Here is a 7,855-nt window from a genome sequence, read left to right as displayed (position 1 = left end):
TCCCCGGTAGTCCAGTGGTCAGGACTCGGTGCTCTTACTGCCAGGGGCCCAGGTTCAATTCCTGGTCGGGGAAAGTAAGATCCCGCAAGCTTAGCAGCACAGCCAAAAACAAAAAAAAAAAAGAAAGACAGAACTGCTGTGGGTTGTTGGGTGCTGCAGAAGCTCAAAGTAATGAAAAGCAAGGCCTTCTCAATTGACTATTTAAAAAAAGATATTCTTCCATTACTCAATAGCTTTTAAGATTTCAGTGTTTCAGCAAAAGCTATCTACACTCTAAAATTCTTTGAATATATACATTGCCCAGAACTTCTAGCCAGATTTTAAGGTTACAGTTTTTAAAACATGAAACTTAGATTTAACTAATATTTCTTGCAAAATGGCACAGTAATTTAAAACAAAAAACCACCTTTATGCAGCATATAAATATCTTGGATTAAAGATAATAAGTGTTTTTTAAATATGCAGTTTTTAAAGCTCCCCAAGTGGTTATGTTACCAGTCCAAGCTCACTCTGCTCGCCACGTGACAGGCCAATGAATCGGAGATGATGTGTTGAGGCAAGGAATATGACTTTATGGAAAGCCAGCAGACCAAGAAGACGGCAGACTAGGGTCCCCAAAAAACATCTTATCTTATCGGGGTCTGGATGCCAGTTTCTTTTATAGAATCAGAGAGGGAGAGGCGGTGAGGAAGTAAGGTAAAAGGGCCATCAGTCTTGCAAAACAACCCCTGGAATGGCTAGCCTCCGTGAGGGGATGTGTTAATTTCTTCTTTTCTGCAGCCATTCACAGGAAGGTGAGGTCAGATTGTCTCCCTGTGAGCTGAACAGAGGCACTTTAGTTTAACATTCAGGCAGAAGGGCAGGGTTCCCTGAGGTCGGCCATTATGTATGATTCTAATAACAAAAGCAACGAAAATCAAACGTTAAAGTCAAAGAAAGAGATTGAACATGGAGTCCGATTTAGCTCTTCCCTGTTACAGTTATAATGGCAGCTAGGTTCTCAAACTTAGCAGTTCTCAAACCTAGCTGCCATTATAACAACTTGGGGAGCTTATAAAATACCAATGCCAGGATATCAGCCCCAGAGATTTGGATTTAATTATTTTGTGTTGGAGGTTCATCGGTACTTTTAAAAGCTCACCACATGATGCAAAACATGCTATCTGGGTTAAAAACAGCTGTTTCAAATTCATAATAGTACTCAAAACAAACGATAGGATATCCCCAAGGGCGAAAAACAAAGAAGCAGCAGGAAACCAGAGAGTTAAGTTACAGTGGAATCTATGGCTGCCCTGGAATCATTCTCTCATTACTGTAATGATGAGACCTGAATGTTAAATGACCAGCGGCCCAAGGATAGGAGATGATGCCTTTGTGTAACACAAGTTAGGGAGACAAGAAAAATTTGAATGTAAAAATAAAAAGATTCACCAAGCATTTACTAACCAAAACACACAGACAGACACACACACACACCCCCCCATACAAACACACACACACACACATACACATACTGTTTAAAACAATTATTCAATGACATTTGTATAAAGACAGTAAGACTTTATTTAAGGTGGTACTATTGTGATAAGTAGAAGACCAGTGAAATGGAATCTTGCTGTAGGGGAGAGAAATTGGGCACAACTCTGAATACAGCATAGGAAAATGGGAATTTAAAGCCAAGGAGCAGGATGGGGGTCACTGAATGGAACATTACTAAGAGGAAACATCAGAGGTAAGGGAGGATTCTGGCTAAGCCAACCTAATAGGATTCTTGCTTAAGACAGGCCAGGGTAATCAGACATCACCTGGGGGATAGGAGAGGATGAGTAACCCAACAGATATCAAGGACCAGATATGGACTACAGGGGATTCTACCTAAGCAGATTAAGTAGGATTCTTGCTAAAATTGGGCAATACAGAGAGGAATACAGAAGTACAAAAGTCAAGGCCTAGTTGAAAAAAGTTCAGAGGAGCTTGAGTAGAGTTTGCTCAAGGACAGAATTTTGGTCAACACACACACACGCACATGCACACACACAAATCCACCTTGGGTAGTTATATTAGTATATATCAACATATACCTTAAAATATGATGCATTATAAGAGATACAGAGGGCTACTACATAATGATAAAATGTTCAGGTGACTCAGAAAATATAATATAAGGATCCTAAGTAGTATAAATCAAAAGATGTTGACTCAAAATATAAGCAAAATTGACAGAGCTATGGAGAAAATTTAATAAATTTACACTCTTGGTGGGAGACTTCAAAATGATTTTCTAGGGCTTCCCTGGTGGCACAGTGGTTGAGAGTCCGCCTGCCGATGCAGGTGACATGGGTTCGTGCCCCGGTCCAGGAAGATCCCACATGCCGCAGAGTGGCTGGGCCTGTGAGCCATGGCTGCTGAGCCTGTGTATCCGGAGCCTGTGCTCTGCAACGGGAGAGGCAACAGCAGTGAGAGGCCCGCGTACCACCAAAAAAAAGATTTTCTAGGGCTTCCCTGGTTGCGCAGTGGTTGGGAGTCTGCCTGCCGATGCAGGGGACACGGGTTCGTGCCCTGGTCTGGGAAGATCCCACATGCCACGGAGCGGCTGGGCCCGTGAGCCATGGCTGCTGAGCCTGCGCATCCAGAGCCTGTGCTCCACAATGGGAGAGGCCACAACAGTGAGAGGCCCACGTACTGAGGAAAAAAAAAAAAAAAAAGATTTTCTAAATTGCTGATCAGTCAAGTAAAAAATATTTAGTAAGAATAGAGTAGATTTAAACAACACAGTTAACAATCTTGATTCAGTGGTCATATATAGAACTTGCAGGTGATCAAAATATGCCACCCCCAAATATGCCACTCTTAAATAAGGATAATTTTGAGCTGAAGACATTTGAGAATCAATGAATTTAAGAAGAGGCTTTCTCTGAAATTACCTTCTCTGCTTAAAAACAGATCCTCCAAAAAAAAAAGAAAGAAGCAATTGTCATAAATCTTCTCCTTCAGAGATTAATCAACCAGGGAAGACTGACTCTTATCACAAAAGAGGAGAGAAGTCAGTACCATGCTCAAACAGACACTGTCAAAAATTATCTCCCATCCATTCTCCTAAGGGCTCATTTATCTTTCCTAAAAATCGTTTGCTCTCCCATAAGTGGCCTTTCATCCCCTCCCCTGCTTTTCCCCTATAAACTCTCAAATCTCACTGCTGATTTGGGCATTAATTTCTTTCTGTGATACCCCCATGCACATAAAATAAAAAATTAATATATTTGTGAGGAGATTGGTTCAAGATCGCAGAGTAGAAGGACATGCCCTCACTCCCTCTTGCAAGAGCACCAGAACCATAATTAACTGTCGAACAATCATCAAAAGGAAGACACTGGAACTCACCAAAAAAGATACCCCACATCCAGAGACAAAGGAGAAGCCACAGTGAGATGGTAGGAGGGGTGCAATCACAATAAAATCAAATCCCATAACAGCTAGGTGAGTGACTCACAAACTGGAGAATAATTTTACCACAGAAGCCCACCCACTGAAGAGAAGGTTCTGAGCTCCCCATCGGGCTTCCCAACCTGGGGGTCCAGCAATGGGAGGAGGAATTCCCAGAAAATCAGACGTTGAAGGCTAGTAGGATTTGATTGCAGGACTTTGACAGAACTTGGGGAAACAGAGACTGCACGCATGGAGGCCACACACAAAAGTAGTGTGTGCATCAGGACGCAGGGGGAAGGAGCAGTGACACCGAAGGAGACTGAACCACATTTACCAGCTAGTGTTGAAGGGTCTCCTGCAGAGACAGGGGGTGGCTGTGGCTCACGGCAGGGACAATGACACTGGCAGAAGAAACTCAGGGAAGTACTCCTTGGCATGAGCCCTCCCAAAGTCCACCATTTGCCCCACCAAAGAGCCTGTAGCCTCCAGTGCTGGGTCGCCTCAGGACAAAAAACCAATGGAGGGAACTCAGCCCCACTCATCAGCAGACAAGCCGATTAAAATTTTACTCAGTTCTGCCCACCAGAGCAACACCCAGCTTTACCACCACCAGTCTCTCTCATCAGGAAGCTTGCACAAACCTCATAGATAGCCTCATCCACCAGAGGGTAGACAGTAGAAGCAAGAAGAACTACAATCCTGAAGCCTGTGGAATGAAAACCACATTCACAGAAAGATAGACAAAATGAGAAGGCAGAGGACTATGTACCAGATGAAGGAACAAGATAAAACCCCAGGAAAACAACTAAATGAAGTGGACATAGGCAACCTTCCAGAAAAAGAATTCAGAATAATGATAGTGAAGATGATCCAGGGCCTTGGAAAAAGAATGGAGACAAAGATCAAGAAGATGCAAGAAATGTTTAACAAAGACCTACAGGAATTAAAGAACAAACAGAGATGAACAATACAATAACTGAAATGAAAACTACACTAGAAGGAATCAATAGCAGAATAACTGAGGCAAAGGAACGGATAAGTGACGTGGAAGACAGAATGGTGGAATTCACTGCTGCGGAACAGAATTAAGAAAAAAGAATGAAAAGAAATGAAGACAACCTAAGAGACCTCTGGGACAACATGCAACAACATTCACATTATAGGGGTCCCAGAAGGAGAAGAGAGAGAGAAAGGACACAAGAAAATATTTGAAGAGATTATAGTCGAAAACTTCCCTAACATGGGAAACGAAATAGCCACCCAAGTCCAGGAAGTGCAGAGAGTCCCATACAGGATAAACCCAAGGAGAAACACTCCCAGACACATAGTAATCAAATTGCCAAAAATTAAAGACAAAGAAAAAATATTAAAAGCAACGAGGGAAAAATGACAAATAACATACCAGGGAACTCCTATAAGGTTAACAGCTGATTTCTCAGCAGAAACTCTACAAGCCAGAAGGGAGTGGCATGATATACTTAAAGTGATGAAAGGGAAGAACCTACAACCAAGATTACTCTACCCACAAGGATCTCATTCAGATTCCATGGAGAAGTCAAAAGCTTTACAGACAAGCAAAAGCTAAGAGAATTCAGCACTACCAAACCAGCCCTACAACAAATGCTAATGGAACTTATCTAAGTGGGAAACATGAGAGAAGAAAAGGACCTACAAAAACAAACCTGAAACAATTAAGAATATGGTCACAGGAACATACATATTGATAATTACTCTAAACGTGAATGGATTAAATGCTCCAACCAAAAGACACAGGCTTGCTGAATGGATACAAAAACAAGACCCATACGTATGCTGTCTACAAGAGACCCACTTCAGACCTAGGGACACATTCAGACTGAAAGTGAGGGGATGGAAAATGATGTTCCATGCAAATGGAAATCAAAAGAAAGCTGGAGTAGCAATACTCATATCAGATAAAATAGACTTTAAAATAAAGAATGTTACAAGAGACAAGGAAGGACACTACAGACTGATCAGGGGATCAATTCAAGAAGAAGATATAACAATTATAAATATATATGCACCCAACATAGGAGCACCCCAATACATAAGGCAACTGCTAACAGCTATAAAAGAGGAAATCGACAGTAACTCAATAATAGTGGTGGACTTTAACGCCTCACTTACACCAATGGACAGATCATCCAAAATGAAAATAAATAAGGAAACAGAAGCTTTAAATGACACAATAGACCAGATAGATTTAATGATATTTATAGGATATTCCATCCAAAAACAGCAGATTACACTTTCTTCTCAAGTGCGCACGGAACAATCTACAGGATAGATCACAACTTGGGTCACAAATCAAGCCTCAGTAAATTTAAGAAAATCGAAATCATATCAAGCATCTCTTTTCTGACCACAATGCTATGAGATTAGAAATGAATTACAGGGGAAAAAAGGTAAAAAACACAAACACATGGAGGCTAAACAATACGTTACTAAATAACCAAGAGATCACTGAGTAAATCAAAAAATACCTAGAGATAAATGACAATGAAAACACGATGATCCAAAACCTATGGGATGCCGCAAAAGCAGTTCTAAGAGGGAAGTTTATAGCTATAGAAGCCTACCTCAAGAAGCAAGAAAAATCTTAAATAAACAATCTAACCTTACACCTAAAGGAACTAGAGAAAGAAGAACAAACAAAACCCAAAGTTAGCAGAAGGAAAGAAATCATAAAGATCAGAGCAGAAATCAATGAAATAGAAACAAAGAAAACAATAGCAAAGATCAATAAAACTCAAAGCTGGTTCTTTGAGAAGATAAACAAAAGTGATAAACCATCAGCCAGACTCATCAAGAAAAAGAGGGAGAGGACTCAAATCAATAAAATTAGAAATGAAAAAAGACAGACACCAAAGAAATACAAAGCATCCTAAGAGACTACTACAAGCAACTCTATGCCAATAAAATGGACAACCTAGAAGAAATGGAGAAATTCTTAGAAAGGTATAACCTTCCAAGACTGAACCAGGAAGAAATAGAAAACATGAACAGACCAATCACAGGTAATGAAATTGAAACTGTGATTATAAATCTTCCAACAAACAAAAGTCCAGGACCAGATGGCTTCACAGGTGAATTCTATCAAACATTTAGAGAAGCACTAACACCCATCCTTCTCAAACTCTTCCAAAAAATTGCAGAGGAAGGAACACTCCCGAACTCATTCTATGAGGCCACCATCACCCTGATACCAAAACCAGACAAAGATACCACAAAAAAGGAAAATTACAGATCAATATCACTCATGAATATAGATGCAAAAATCCTCAACAAAATACTAGCAAACAGAACCCAACAACACATTAAAAGGATCATACACCATGACTAAGTGGGATTTATCCCAGGGATGCAAGGATTCTTCAATATACGCAAATCAATCAATGTGATACACCATATTAAAAAACTGAAGGATAAAAATCATATGATCATCTCAATAGATGCAGAAAAAGCTTTTGACAAGATTCAACACTGATTTATGATAAAAACTCTCCAGAAAGTGGGCATAGAGGGAACCTACCTCAACATAGTAAAGGCCATATATGACAAACCCACAGCAAACATCATTCTCAATGGTGAAAAACTGAAAGCATTTCCTCTAAGATCAGGAACAAGACAAGGATGTCCGCTCTCACCACTATTATTCAATGTAGTTTTGGAAGTCCTAGCCATGGCCATCCAAGAAGAAAAAGAAATAAAAGGAATACCGATTGGAAAAGAAGAAGTAAAACTGTCACTGTTTGCAGATGACATGATACTTATACACAGAAAATCCTAAAGATGCCACCAGAAAACTACTAGAGCTAATCAATGAGTTTGGTAGAGCTGCAGGATACAAAACTAATGCACAGAAATCTCTTGCATTCCTATACACTAACGATGAAAAATCTGAAAGAGAAATTAAGGAAACATTCCCATTTACCATTGCAACAAAAAGCATAAAATACCTAGGAATAAACATACCTAGGGAGACAAAAGACCTGTATGCAGAAAACTAAAGACACTGATGAAAGAAATTAAAGATGATACCAACAGATGGAGAGATATACCATGTTCTTGGATTGGAAGAATCAACATTGTGAAAATGACTATACTACCCAAAGCAATCTACAGATTCAATGCAATCCCTATCAAATTACCAATGGAATTTTTTACAGAACTCGAACAAAAAATCTTAAAATCTGTATGGAGACACAAAAGACCCCGAATAGCCAAAGCAGTCTTGAGGGAAAAAAATGGAGTTGGAGGAATCAGACTCCCTGACTTCAGACTATACTATAAAGCTACAGTAATCAAGACAATATGGTACTGGCACAAAAGCAGAAACATAGATCAATGGAACAAGATAGAAAGCCCAGAGATAAAACCACACACCTAGGGTCAACTAATCGATGAC

The 7,855-nt window shown here is 40.0% G+C and overlaps 1 non-coding gene across 1 annotated transcript; it reads left to right on the top strand.

Annotated features, from left to right (window-relative positions):
• TRNAK-CUU (transfer RNA lysine (anticodon CUU)) lies at positions 1 to 73 on the top strand. Its single transcript has one exon. It is a non-coding gene; the product is annotated as a tRNA-Lys (tRNA).
• The last annotated feature ends 7,782 nt before the right edge of the window (positions 74 to 7,855 follow it).

Source organism: Delphinus delphis, chromosome X (genome assembly GCF_949987515.2).
Source record: "Delphinus delphis chromosome X, mDelDel1.2, whole genome shotgun sequence".
NCBI lineage: Eukaryota > Metazoa > Chordata > Mammalia > Artiodactyla > Delphinidae > Delphinus > Delphinus delphis.
The sequence above is the reverse complement of the archived record's forward strand: the minus strand, read 5'-3'. Positions and strand labels throughout refer to the sequence as shown.